This window comes from Schistocerca gregaria, chromosome 5 (assembly GCF_023897955.1).
Source record: "Schistocerca gregaria isolate iqSchGreg1 chromosome 5, iqSchGreg1.2, whole genome shotgun sequence".
In the NCBI taxonomy this organism is placed as follows: Eukaryota; Metazoa; Arthropoda; class Insecta; order Orthoptera; family Acrididae; genus Schistocerca; species Schistocerca gregaria.
In genome coordinates this window covers 648,780,106-648,795,493 of record NC_064924.1, presented here as the reverse complement: position 1 = coordinate 648,795,493, position 15,388 = coordinate 648,780,106, and the positions used below count along the sequence as shown (strand labels likewise).

The 15,388-nt window shown below is 43.2% G+C and overlaps 1 pseudogene; it reads left to right on the top strand.

Moving 5' to 3' along the window:
* Window positions 1-9,125: 9,125 nt before the first annotated feature.
* On the top strand, window positions 9,126-9,243 carry LOC126274381 (5S ribosomal RNA; annotated as a pseudogene).
* Window positions 9,244-15,388: the final 6,145 nt, after the last annotated feature.

Sequence of the window (15,388 nt, the reverse complement as noted above, 5' to 3'; positions counted from 1 at the left end):
TACATACTCATTGCACTACTATTAACATTTTAAAGCACCTCACAAAACTGTTTGTACTGGGAAACTGTAGCTTGGTTGTGACTGCTTCTAATATTTTGATATAATTCCCACTTTGCTCTATTTCATATCCTTACCCCACTAGTCAGTCATCCAGCTGCGTTTTACTGTTAAACCCTCGTTCTCATGGAAAGCATCTCCCAAAGAGCATTAGAAATGTGTTAAGGAAAGCATAATATTTGTCATCTATATTATTGGCACTATAAACACCCTGCCACTCTTGGTTCTTGACGAGTTTTAAAAAAATTTCTATTCCCATTGGCTTAAATTTCTTACATAGTTGGTAATTACGTGTCACATTTGTTTGAGTACAAAGGCCTTTTAGTGTTAAAATTTATGCATCATGGTCTGAAAGGCCATTCGCCCTTTTACTAACAAAATGCTCACCTAGTAATGAAGAGTGAATAAAAATATTGTCTATGGCTGTGCTTCTGGTGCCCTGCACCCTATATGAAAAAAAAACACAATGTGCATCAATTCATAGGAATCTAGGAGATCTACCAACATCCTTTCTCTTGCACAATCATTTACAAAATTAATATTGAAATCACCACATATAACTAATTTCGGTTACTTCCTATAGTGAATCAAGAACTCTCTCTAGCTTGAGCAGAAATACTTTGAAGTCAGAAATAGTGGGCCTATAAAAAACAACAATTTGAAATTTAGTTTCATTAAATTCAACTGCCCCTTTACAACATTCATATACCTTTTCAGTGTAGTGACTTGATACGTCTATGGACTCAAATGGAATATTGTTTTTTACGCACATGGTCACTCCGCCACGCCGCAAGGAATTCCTTGAAAAACAGCCAGCTGATCTGTATACTGGCAAAGGAAGCCTCTGAACTGTCAAATTATTTAAGTGGGGCTCCGATATACCAAAAATTTGAGAGTCAACGTCTATAAACGTTTCCCTACCTTTATCTCTAATATCTCTTATATTTTGATGAAATATGCTAATTAATTGTTTAGTTGCAAAAATGACGTCCTCTGAAGGTGATTTCTTAGTTAGAAGGACATCTTTTAAGCTGGTATACTTATTAGCTGATTTCAATCTATGGAAGGTGCAGCTCTAATACCCACTACTACTGTTTCCATGTCTCCTCTCTCTCCTCGGCGCTTAACAGTGGAATTCCAAATGAACTCCTCATGTTACCGCCTTTGTTTTTTATTTCATCGAAGGTTGTATTGATGTTTCTATATACTAAGTCAGCATTCCCGACAGTCAGTCTTTTTCCGAGGTCTTCAAGTTTTTCATGTTACTACTTCCCCTCATCATCACTGAATGTCCTGTTTATTTCATTCCTAGGTGCCTTTTATTTCTATACTACTAAATACCTCCCCCCATGAACCATGGACCTTGCCGTTGGTGGGGAGGCTTGCATGCCTCAGCGATACAGATGGCCGTACCGTAGGTGCAACCACAACGGAGGGGTATCTGTTGAGAGGCCAGACAAACGTGTGGTTCCTGAAGAGGGGCAGCAGCCTTTTCAGTAGTTGCAGGGGCAACAGTCTGGATGATTGACTGATATGGCCTTGCAACATTAACCAAAACGGCCTTGCTGTGCTGGTACTGCGAACGGCTGAAAGCAAGGGGAAACTACAGCCGTAATTTTTCCCGAGGACATGCAGCTTTACTGTATGATTAAATGATGATGGCATCCTCTTGGGTAAAATATTCCGGAGGTAAAATAGTCCCCCATTCGGATCTCCGGGCGGGGACTACTCAGGAGGATGTCGTTATCAGGAGAAAGAAAACTGGCGTTCTACGGATCGGAGCGTGGAATGTCAGATCCCTTAATCGGGCAGGTAGGTTAGAAAATTTAAAAAGGGAAATGGATAGGTTAAAGTTAGATATAGTGGGAATTAGTGAAGTTCGGTGGCAGGAGGAACAAGACTTCTGGTCAGGTGACTACAGGGTTATAAACACAAAATCAAATAGGGGTAATGCAGGAGTAGGTTTAATAATGAATAGGAAAATAGGAATGCGGGTAAGCTACTGCAAACAGCATAGTGAACGCATTATTGTGGCCAAGATAGATACGAAGCCCACACCTACTACAGTAGTACAAGTTTATATGCCAACTAGCTCTGCAGATGATGAAGAAATTGAAGAAATGTACGATGAAATAAAAGAAATCATTCAGATAGTGAAGGGAGACGAAAATTTAATAGTAATGGGTGACTGGAATTCGAGTGTAGGAAAAGGGAGAGAAGGAAACATAATAGGTGAATATGGATTGGGGCTAAGAAATGAAAGAGGAAGCCGCCTAGTAGAATTTTGCACGGAGCACAACTTAATCATAGCTAACACTTGGTTTAAGAATCATGAAAGAAGGTTGTATACGTGGAAGAACCCTGGAGATACTAAAAGGTATCAGATAGATTATATAATGGTAAGACAGAGATTTAGGAACCAGGTTTTAAGTTGTAAGACATTTCCAGGGGCAGATGTGGACTCTGACCACAATCTATTGGTTATGACCTGTAGATTAAAACTGAAGAAACTGCAAAAATGTGGGAAATTAAGGAGATGGGACCTGGATAAACTGAAAGAACCAGAGGTTGTACAGAGTTTCAGAGAGAGCATAAGGGAACAATTGACAGGAATAGGGGAAAGAAGTACAGTAGAAGTAGAATGGGTAGCTCTGAGGGATGTAGTAGTGAAGGCAGCAGAGGATAAAGTAGGTAAAAAGACGAGGGCTGCTAGAAATCCTTGGGTAACAGAAGAAATATTGAATGTAATTGATGAAAGGAGAAAATATAAAAATGCAGTAAATGAAGCAGGCAAAAAGGAATACAAACGTCTCAAAAATGAGATCGACAGGAAGTGCAAAATGGCTAAACAGGGATGGCTAGAGGACAAATGTAAGGATGTAGAAGCTTATCTCACTAGGGGTAAGATAGATACTGCCTACAGGAAAATTAAAGAGACCTTTGGAGAGAAGAGAATCACGTGTATGAATATCAAGAGCTCAGATGGCAGCCCAGTTCTAAGCAAAGAAGGGAAGGCAGAAAGGTGGAACGAGTATATAGAAGGTTTATACAAGGGCGATGTACTTGAGGACAATATTATGGAAATAGAAGAGGATGTAGATGAAGACGAAATGGGAGATACGATACTGCGTGAAGAGTTTGACAGAGCACTGAAAGACCTGAGTCGAAACAAGGCCCCCGGAGTAGACAACATTCCATTAGAACTACTGACGGCCTTGGGAGAGCCAGTCATGACAAAACTGTACCAGCTGGTGAGCAAGATGTATGAGACAGGTGAAATACCCTCAGACTTCAAGAAGAATATAATAATTCCAATCCCAAAGAAAGCAGGTGCTGACAGATGTGAAAATTACCGAACTATCAGTTTAATAAGCCACGGCTGCAAAATACTAACGCGAATTCTTTACAGACGAATGGAAAAACTGGTAGATGCAGACCTCGGGGAGGATCAGTTTGGATTCCGTCGAAATGTTGGAACACGTGAGGCAATACTGACCTTACGACTTATCTTAGAAGAAAGATTAAGAAAAGGCAAACCTACGTTTCTAGCTTTTGTAGACTTAGAGAAAGCTTTTGACAATGTTGACTGGAATACTCTTTTTCAAATTCTAAAGGTGGCAGGGGTAAAATACAGGGAGCGAAAGGCTATTTATAATTTGTACAGAAACCAGATGGCAGTAATAAGAGTCGAGGGCATGAAAGGGAAGCAGTGGTTGGGAAAGGAGTGAGACAGGGTTGTAGTCTCCCCCCGATGTTATTCAATCTGTATATTGAGCAAGCAGTAAAGGAAACAAAAGAAAAATTTGGAGTAGGTATTAAAATTCATGGAGGCGAAGTAAAAACTTTGAGGTTCGCCGATGACATTGTAATTCTGTCAGAGACGGCAAAGGACTTGGAAGAGCAGTTGAACGGAATGGACAGTGTCTTGAAAGGAGGATATAAGATGAACATTAACAAAAGCAAAACGAGGATAATGGAATGTAGTCAAATTAAATCGGGTGATGCTGAGGGAATTAGATTAGGAAATGAGACACTTCAAGTAGTAAAGGAGTTTTGCTATTTAGGAAGTAGAATAACTGATGATGGTCGAAGTAGAGAGGATATAAAATGTAGACTGGCAACGGCAAGGAAAGCGTTTCTGAAGAAGAGAAATTTGTTAACATCGAATATAGATTTATGTATCAGGAAGTCGTTTCTGAAAGTATTTGTTTGGAGTGTAGCCATGTATGGAAGTGAAACATGGACGATAACTAGTTTGGACAAGAAGAGAATAGAAGCTTTCGAAATGTGGTGCTACAGAAGAATACTGAAGATAAGGTGGATAGATCACGTAACTAATGAGGAGGTATTGAATAGGATTGAGGAGAAGAGAAGTTTGTGGCACAACTTGACTAGAAGAAGGGATCGGTTGGTAGGACATGTTTTGAGGCATCAAGGGATCACAAATTTAGCGTTGGAGGGCACCGTGGAGGGTAAAAATCGTAGAGGGAGACCGAGAGATGAGTACACTAAGCAGATTCAGAAGGATGTAGGTTGCAGTAGGTACTGGGAGATGAAGCAGCTTGCACAGGATAGAGTAGCATGGAGAGCTGCATCAAACCAGTCTCAGGACTGAAGACAACAACAACAACACTACTAAATACCACTGAACATTTTTGTACTTCGTCGATCAATTGCATTTCTTCTGTTGTTCATGGTTTCTTTGCAGTTACGTTTCTTGTATCAACGTTTTTCTCTCCAACTTCTGTGACAGTCATTTAGAGATAAGCCCATTCGTTTTCAGCCGAACTACCTACTGAACTACTCGATGCCTTAGCATCTTTAGCCTCTGAGGTCTTCAATTGTATCTCTTCATTCTTTAATACTTCAGATACAACTTCTTTCATCATTGATTCTTCCTGCCTTGTCTTTTAAATATTAGGCTATTATTCATCACTACCAGGTTGTGGTTTCAGTCTGTAGCTACCCTTTGGTACGCCGTCGACGCCATATCTAATTTCGGAATATCTCCCTCCTGCCCATCACGTAACGTAGCTTAGTGTGGAAGTGTGTGTTAGTGCGAAAATAAAACATCGGTATTGAAAAAACCTTGCTCGAAGTGTGCACCCTATGTGTTACTTGTACTGAAACTGTACACGGATACATCCAAATCCAGCTCTTTACTCCGCAAAACATTTTAAGCAGTGTGTGGCGTAGGGAAGGGCATTTCCAGAGCCAGCATTTCGCTTTCATTTAAGAGGAACCACTAGGAAGCCTTTGATAAGATTATAATCAGAGGGAGAGTGACCATGATCGGGTCGGAAGGTCAGATATGTTCTGCATTCAATTATGGAACAATATGTGACTGGTATGACTGTGAGTTCCTAGACTACGTTTACATTGATTTGGCTTTGAGTATACGGAGATAAGTCAACTGGGATGTTTGGGCGTAGATATTCAGTTGCGGCAATCAAATGATTATAAAGGGAAAGATGATCGTAACCTGGGAATTGGGCGACAGTTTAATTTATATCTGGAACGATGTTGAAATTCATCATAAACAAATAAATAGCTTGTGTCTTGTCTATTACATGAACTTCTTATTCTCGTCTTGTGTGAGATGGACCGGTTGCGGCAGAAGTACGTTGTTTCCAACAAAGTATATAGGTACTCTAGGAGTGTGACAAAAGGAACCCCATTTGGGGATGTACAGTGCTTTAAATGGCACAAATTTCGCTCCCCAGCCCAGAGATTGCTTGGACTTTTGTAAAACCAACGTTCATATTACCAGACAAGAATGCTAGAAGCTTGAGAGTATCCCAAAGCCTGCCGGTGTGGCCGAGCGGTTCTAGGCGCTATAGTGAGGAACTGCCTGAGCGCTACGGTAACAGATTCCAATCCTGCCTCGGGCATGGACGTACGTGTTAGGTTAGTTAGGTTTAAGTAGTTCTAAGGGACTGATGACCTCAGCAGTTAAGTCCCATAGTGCTCAGAGCCATTAGAACCATTTTTCAGTATGCCAAAACGAATCACACTTGAAGATATTGACAGCGAAAGCCCATTTCCGATGTCCAGGAGAAACCTCCCAAAACCTTACTGAAACTGTGGAAAAATATCTCGCTCCCTCTGTGTGTGTGTTCAAAATGGCTCTGAGCACTATGGGACTCTACTGCTGTGCTCATTAGTCCCCCAGAACGTAGAGCTACTTTAACCTAACTGACCTAAGGACATCACACACATCCATGCCCGAGGCAGGATTCAAACCTGCGACCGTAGCAGTCGCACGGTTCCGGACTGCGCGCCTAGAACCGCGAGACCACCGCGGCCGGCTCAGGGTGTGTGTGTGTGTGTGTGTGTGTGTGTGTGTGTGTGTGTGTGTGTGTGTGAGTGAGTGAGTGAAAAGTCGGTGTGCCAATGTGTCTCCTTCACAGCAACCACTGACTATATGTAGTATGTAATATACCCATAGGCTGCGAGAGCATTTAGAGGTGGAGCGAATGCACTTAAATGCACCTAAGGTGCCGTTAGTTTCCTGCCGGTGAGGCACTGCCAAAAATCTCCGGCTCGCGGTTTGTGGAGAATTCCAGCAATAAGCTCAGCCGCGTCCTGGAACAGCACCCATTCCGGGCTCGCGGGAATGCTCGCGATCGGGCTGGCCGTTTTTATTGCACCGCATACTGGCGCCGCGGGCGGCCGGGTGTGGAATTTCGGATAAAGGTGCCAGGTACGCGGCTGGCTCGTAACCCGAGCGCGTCGAGGCCTAAAATTACGCATAGCGCCGAGTAGATGGGGCCCTGCAGGTGGAAATGCAGTGCGGAAGCGCGAGGCAGGAAACAGGACGTGTCTGTTGCTGTTCTGCACATCATCCACTCCACACCTCTGCTGCGTCCTACAGTCTGGAAAAAGGAGCAATATTTTCAGAGATTATTAAAAAAAATTCCTTTTTCACAACCAAGGATCTTTGTCTGTGCTGGTATCCACTTCTGACTAGTAACAGAATAATTAACTATATCAACTGTATGCAGGTCTGTACTCGTACGTGCTCCTACAACTGGGGGGATGCAGCCATACCAGCAGAACATTTTTGGCTACGGCTGATTTTGCACTATTTTGTAGGTCCTGTAGTATGCCTTCAGAAAGTGAACACGCAGGTTACTACATATTTGACAGTTACAGCGAAGTTGAACGCACACGGTGGATGATGGGTGTAAGAACAAATTAAATGAGGCTGAAATGTGACAGTCACATTAAAAACAAACACCTACGAATGAAAAGGCGAAATAATAATTGAGTTCTGCAATAAATTTCTGCTAATACTAGCAAATACTGTCTTAGAAAATCACAAGAGTAGTAGGTATAATCGCCAAAATCCTAGAAATTCGGGAAGATACCACTTGGATTGCATCATGGCTACACACAAATTCCGGAATCACGTAATGCATTGTAAGACATGCACAGGAGCAACGTAGACTCGAATCACAATTTAGTAATGAAGAAGAGTAGGCTGAAGTTCAAGAGGTTCTTCCGGAAGCTCTACGTGCAAAGACGTGGGACACTAAGGTACTGAAGAATGATGACTTCTGACTAAAGTTCTATCGGGCCGTAGGTAGTGCCGTAATGAATAACACAGTAGGCAGTTCACATGAAGAGAGGTAGACATCGCTAACAAGGGCAATCACAGATGTTGGACAGACATATGAAGGTACAAGGAATATAACTGGCGAGACACCTTTGGTGACTGGTAAACGAAGACATTACGAGAAGGTTCAGGAAGATTCGGGACTCCAGAAACGTATTTCACTAAGGAAAGATCTAAATAGGATATGCAACATGACAAAGCAAATTGATACATAAAAGCAAATCGCCAGAGATATGTTTGTTGGAAGGACTGGTACAGAATATAGAAAAGTCAGAATAACCTCCGGCGAAATTGAAAGTAAAGGCGTCTACGATAAAACTGCAATTGGAATCTCCGTTTTCAGTGCAAAGGAGAGAGGCTGCTACATGGCCCTTAAGTGAGGGAATATTGGTCTAATGCTGTGATTCAAAAAGAAATGGGAGCGGAGCCTTGAGAGACTTTCGCTCTAATACGGAAGACTTTTGAGGAGGTGGCAAGCAAAGAAATACTTTACATCAAATAAGGAAGTTCTGAAGCCATTGAGGACAAGTGCAACCAAATGGCTATTCAGGTTTGTGTGAAGAGGTGTGAGTCTGGCGACGTACCAACTGAGTTTCAACGAAAAGTTATCCACATAGTGTAGAAGGGGAGCTATAAGGGAAGGTAAGTCGAAAACAGTCGTGCAGTCAGCTTAACTACACATGGAACTAGGCTGCTCACCAAAATAGTATACAGAATAATGCAAAAGAAAACTCAGAAGCTATTAGATAATGGTAAAATGTATTTCGACAAACAAAACGCTCGTAACAGGCTGTTCTGACGTTGCGACTGATAATGGAAACAAGACTTCAGGAAAATAAAGACACGTTCGTATTGTTCTCCCACCTGGAGAAACTGCTCGATGATGTCAAATTGTGTAACATGTCTTGAAGTATAAGAAAATAGAAGTAAGCTATTGGGAAAGATGGATAATATACAATACGTACAAGAACCTACAACCAACAATAAGAATATACACCATGTGATAAAACGTATTCAGACACCTGGCCGAAAATGACTTACAAGTTCTTGGCCTCCTCCAGCGGTAATGCTGGAATTCTGTATGGTCTTGGCACAACCCCAGCCTTGATGACAGCTTCCACTCTCTCAGGCATACGTATTGGAAATTTCTTGGGGAAATGGCCGTCCATTCTTCACGGAGTGCTGCACTTAGGAGAGGTATCGATGTCGCTCAGTGAGATCTGACACTAATTCGGCGTTATAAAACATCTCATAGTTTTCTACAGGATACAGGTCAGGACTCTGAGCAGGCCAGTCCGTTACAGTGAAGTTATTGTCGTGTAACAACTCCGCCACAAGCCGTTCATTATGAACAGGTACTCCATCGTGTTGAAAGATGCAATTGCTCTCCAACAGTGGGAAACAAGAAGATGCTTAAAACATTAATTTAGGCCTCTGCTGTAATAGTGCCGGCAACGGCCTTGCCGCAGTGGATACACCGGTTCCCGTGAGATCACCGAAGTTAAGCGCTGTCGGGCGTGGTCGGCACTTCGATGGGTGACCATCCAGGCCACCGTGCGCTGTTGCCATTTTTCGGGGGGCGCTCAGCCTCGTGATGCCAATTGAGGAGCTACTCGACCGAATAGTAGCGGCTTCGGTCAAGAATACCATCGTAACGACCAGGAGAGCGGTGTGCTGACCCCATGCCCCTCCTATCCGCATCCTCGTCGGAGGATGACACGGCGGTCCGATGGTCCCGATGAGCCACTTGTGGCCTGTAGAGGGAGTGGTGGTTTATGATAGTGCCACGTAAAACAAGATATGGTTCAAGCCCTGACATGAAAAGCACGATAACACCATAACACCACTGCCTCCGAATTTTACTGTTGGCTCTACACAAGTTGCAGATGACTTTTACCAAGAATTCGACATGCCCACACCCTGCCATCGGACCGCCACATTGTGGACCGTGATTCATCACTCCGCAAAACGTTTTTCCACTGTTCAATCGTCCAATGTTTACCATCCTTACACCAAGCGACGTGTCGTTTGGCATTTACCGGCATAATGTGTGGCTTATGAGCAGCCGCTCGAATATAAAATCCTAGTTTTCTCACCTCCCGCCAAACTGTCATAGTACTTGCTGTGGATCCCGATGGATTTTCGAATTCCTGTGTGATGTTCTGGATAGATGTCTGCCAATTACACATTACTACTCTCTTGAACAGTCGGCGGTCTCTGTTAGACCGCGTCGTCCTCTAGGCTTTTGTGCTGTACGTGTCCCTTCACATTTCACTTCACTATAACATCGAAACAGTGGACCTATGGATGTTAAGGGGCGTGAAAATCTCGCGTACAGACGTATCACACAAGTGACACCCAATCACGTGACCACGTTCGAACTCCTGAGCGGCCCGTTTGCTCTCTCACGATGTCTAATGACTACTGAGGTCACTGATATGGAGTACTTCTCAGTAGGTGGCAGCACAATGCACCTAATATGAAAAACGTATGTTTTTGGGTGAGCCCGGATACTTTTGATCAAACAGTGTAGGACCAAGACCTAAGTGATCGGATTGAAAAAGGTTTAAGTCAGGAACGTAGGCCTTCTCATCTACTGATCAGTATATATATCGAAGAGACGATGACGGAAACCAAAGAAAGAATCAACGGAATGACTTGTATTCGGCACGAAAACATTTTAGTAATTAGATTGAGATGTGATGTTATAGCAAAAAATTAGGTGGCTGTATTAAGGAACGTAGAGGTTCTCTGGGGAATAGGCGAGAAAAGAACATGTGCGAAACATTGATATGACAATGTAACAGGTTAGCAGCACTGTGTTAAGACATCGAGGAATAAGTTCCATGGTACTAGCGTGAGCTTTGGAGAGTGAAAACGGTATTGAAAGACAGAGACTGGAGTACTTACATCCGACAAATAATTGAGGAGGTAGGGTATAAGGCCAGCAGAAATTACGCAAATTAGGGTAGGAGACGCTCGCGTACCCGCCCTGTAGTCGTGATCCCTCCCATGCAACCATCACTCCTTCCATCGCTTAAAGGAGACTCTGAAAGCTCCATGATTCCTGTCCGACGAGAATGTTCACAGCAGGCAGTTACGGACTTCTTCACGCAGCAGTACACGGTGTTTTACCAGATGGGTGTCTTCAAAGTAGTGAGCCGTTGGGATGGTTACCTCGATGCTCACTGAAATTTTGTCTCATTGGCAAACAGATTCTGGACTGTACGGTCTTAGAACAGAGACTTTCTCATGGCCCTTTACATCTTAAGGTGTGTGGTAGTTTTCCTTTTGATGCTACTCTCGAGACTGTAAAAGTGAACCTCTGTGTGATGCAAAACGCCACTCTTCAAGTGTTACCAAGTGGAGATTAATAAAATTTTATTCTATTTCCTCTAGATTTGCCATTCCTTAAGATTCTCCCAGCCTGACACATACATTTCCTATGACTTCTTTTGTGAGCTTTTATATGAATTCGTGGCGCTCTTCCTTTCGGAAATGTCCAAAGAACAGACACCATGTATTCATGTAATTGATTCACCTAAATGGGCAATGAATCCACCTTCTTCAGTGCGGATGCACAAATACTTCCGACCTCGGCGGGAATCTCAGAGTAGCGAGCACGGAGTAAATGGACGGGGACTGCGGATAGGAAACGCTCAGTGGGAATGTGGATCGGTCGTGGGGCACGCCGAAATACCCGGCGCAGTGGTAACAACACTGTGTCCCGGAAGGCCCAGTGGCTATGGTTCAAATGTCTATGGGACTTAACATCCGAGGTCATCAGTCCCCTAGAACTTCCAACTACTTAAACCTAACTAACCTAAGGACATCACACACGCCCATGCCCGAGGCAGGATTCGAACTTACGGCCGTAGCAGTCGCGCCGATACTGCATGAAGTGCCTAGAACCGCGAGGCCACCCCGACTGGTTCGCAGTCGTTAACGAACGTGCCTAGTATGCAGGAGATCCAGGGTTCGAGTCGCAGTATGGTATACATTTTCATTCGTTTCCGCTGATTCGACGTAATGTGCCGATGCAGCTGAAATCTGTAAACCTTTCCCTGTGCTTTCTTTACTTTTCCACTCTACCTTCAATTTAGACACAATTCTATGTGCTTGTTTCATTTTAGGTAGCTTCGGCCTGGTACTATTACATATTTCACGCTTCTTCAATAGGCTGAAGTGTAATTTAACACTGATAGCTATTTTTGCCTATTTATAAGTAATATTTACATTTTTCAATAAATGTCTACTGCCAGTACTTGCACATTGCATCACTGCTTGTCAGATCCTCTTATATCTCTCTGGGTGTTAAAATTACAAACAACTTCAGTTGGAAGGACCACATAGATAATATTGTCGGGAAGGCGAGCCAAAGGTTGCTTTTCATTGGCAGGACACTTAGAAGATGCAACAAGTCCACTAAAGAGACAGCTTACACTACACTCGTTCGTCCTCTGTTAGAATATTGCTGCGCGGTGTGGGATCCTTACCAGGTGGGATTGACGGAGGACATCAAAAGGGTGCAAAAAAGGGCAGCTCGTTTTGTATTATCGCGTTATAGGGGAGAGAGTGTGGCAGATATGACACACGAGTTGGGATGGAAGTCATTACAGCATAGACGTTTTTCGTCGCGGCGAGACCTTTTTACGAAATTTCAGTCACCAACTTTCTCTGCCGAATGCGAAAATATTTTCTTGAGCCCAACCTACATAGGTAGGAATGATCATCAAAATAAAATAAGAGAAATCAGAGCTCGAACAGAAAGGTTTAGGTGTTCGTTTTTCCCGCTCGCTGTTCGGGAGTGGAATAGTAGAGAGATAGTATGATTGTGGTTCGATGAACCCTCTGCCAAGCACTTAAATGTGAATTGCAGAGTAGTCATGTAGATGTAGATGTAGATGTAGTCTCCGAAGACTGAATTTTCATGTTTACAATTGCGCCGTCAAATAACGACCTGAAAGAGCTTCCTACGTTTCCCACTATTTCTTTTACATGCAGAATGTAACAAAAATATACTGACACAATTGTTGAGACTGTAGAGAGGTCTCGAGGATCCCACTGAAGACCTGAACTCATGTTTCAAAACGCTAACCAATGACGCTGCAAGGGTCAGAACTTAACAGGGAACGCCCACCGCTAGGTCACCCCTGCGGTAGAAAACCTGGTTCTTAACGCTGACTGCCATCCACATTAGCCGAGTGGTCCTAGGCGCTTCATTCTGGAACCGCGCAGCAGCTACGGTCGCAGTTTGGAATCCTGCCTCGGGCATGGATTTGTGTGATGTCCTTAGGTTATTTAGGTTTAAGTTGTTCTAACTTCCAGGGCACTGATAACGTTACATGTTAAGTCCTATAGTGCTCAGAGCCATTTGAACCAAATTATCGCTGATGCCTCTGCCGCCACTGCAGTTAGCGGTCTCTGCAGCTTTGCTATCGGTGGCATCGACACGTTAGATTCTATCTTCGTCCTGAATACGTCACTCAAACGCGAGGTATTTAGCTGGCCGTTATCAGCGATACAACTCTCGTTTTAGTCCGCTGATGACCTGTGATTTACTCAGCAAGTGACATCCTTCCAGATGGACTGCTGAAAGTGGACCAACCAAGACTTCACACACATGTGGAAAAGAATCTTTTTGATATATCAGCTAATAGATCCTGTGTTACACTCTTCAACAGTCAAGGATTTCCTCCCAAGGAGACACCGAAACTTAGGCCTTACGAAATACCAGTCAAGACAGTAGGACCTAGTCACATATGTTGAGCGCCTTATGGACCGCATTTTTCAATGTAAGGCACATATTACTGAAATTTGGCATGCTATCAAGTGTGTGAGTTGGAAAGCGGGTGCAGCAATTGACTAAGTCAGTATAGTACCCTGTAACGTCTGTAATTTTATTGTTGTTGTTGTGGTCTTCAGTCCCGAGACTTCTTTCATGCAGCTCTCCATGCTACTCTATCCTGAACAAGCTTCTTCATTTCCTAGTACCTACTGCAACTTACATCCTTTGGAGTCTGTTTAGTGTATTCATGTCTTGGTCTCCCTCTACGATTTTTACCTTCCACGCAGCCCTTGAATACCAAATTGGTGATCCCTTGATGCCTCAGATATGCCCTACCAACCGATCCCTTCTTCTAGTCAAGTTGTGCCACAAATTTTTCTTCTCTCCAATTCTATTCAGTACCTCCTCATTAGTTATGTGATCTACCCACCTAATCTTCAGCATTCTTCTGTATCACCACATTTCGAAAGCTTCTGTTCTCTTCTTGTCTAAACTATTTATCGTCCACGTTTCACTTCCACTTCACTTACTTACTTTTATTGTGCTTACTTAATTTTTGGTCAGTTCCAGTCTCATGTCCAAGGATTGTTGTTGTTGTTGTCTTCAGTCCTTAGACTGGTTTGATGCAGCTCTCCATGCTACTCTATCCTGTGCAAGCTGCTTCATCTCCCAGTACCTACTGCAACCTACATCCTTCTGAATCTGCTTAGTGTACTCATCTCTCGGTCTCCCTCTACGATTTTTACCCTCCACGCTGCCCTCCAATGCTAAATTTGTGATCCCTTGGTGCCTCAAAACATGTCCTACCAACCGATCCCTTCTTCTAGTCAAGTTGTGCCACAAACTTCTCTTCTCCCCAATCCTATTCAATACCTCCTCATTAGTTACGTGATCTATCCACCTTATCTTCAGTATTCTTCTGTAGCACCACATTTCGAAAGCTTCTATTCTCTTCTTGTCCAAACTAGTTATCGTCCATGTTTCACTTCCATACATGGCTACACTCCAAACAAATACTTTCAGAAACGACTTCCTGATACATAAATCTATATTCGATGTTAAGGATAGTTGACAAATACCGGTACAAAAAATTTTAATAGTACCTGGGGACCAAGCATGTACACCGAATAATGTGCTTTTAGTCGAAGCAATTGAGCCTGCCTTGTACGTACGGTGTGAGTTCTTTAGTGTGAACTCTGTAACTTACCGTGATTCTACTACACGTCCTGATACTGGCCCAGCAAACATACTCTTCCCCAAATTGTTCATTATATATCAGATCCGCCCTACATATCACTAACAGTAACACTCCATAAGCGCATCATACCTCGTCTGCTGAATGTCTGCTCTTTCACGAAGTAGATTACCTTGCCAGTGTACTGGCACCATTCGTTGTGTTTAACTGGGACATTGTCTGTGGTGATTCAAATAATATAGTCGGAATATCTGTCGAAACATAACAAATCTGAGCCACACTGATGCTTCGAAGAACGAAGATGGACTTGGTGTTGCTAACTGGAATAATAGCTGTCACATTGGAATGAAATTCGGGTTACGTAAGTCGAGAGTTTGGTTACACTGCGAGCCATTCAATATGCCGAGAAGCATGTGTTACTCTTTCTCATTCCAGACCAGCGCCTTTTAGGGATGTGTGGGAATGAAATTGTAACAACAGTCAAAGAGAAGCGGAACACAGAATGGTGAGAATATCTGGAATGAATGCTGATGACTCTGCAGGACCTGCTCATGTGCCAAACTAAAAAACAAAAACAAAAGGAAAGAAAGACCTCACGGCAAGACACTTTTTCCTGAAAATTCGCCACTTTGTAGAATCGTTGAATGACAGTTTCGGAGAAGGGTTAGAGTCCTCGGTGTCTACATCAAGGGATCCACTACACATCGGCGAGTTTTTCAGTAATTTGTAT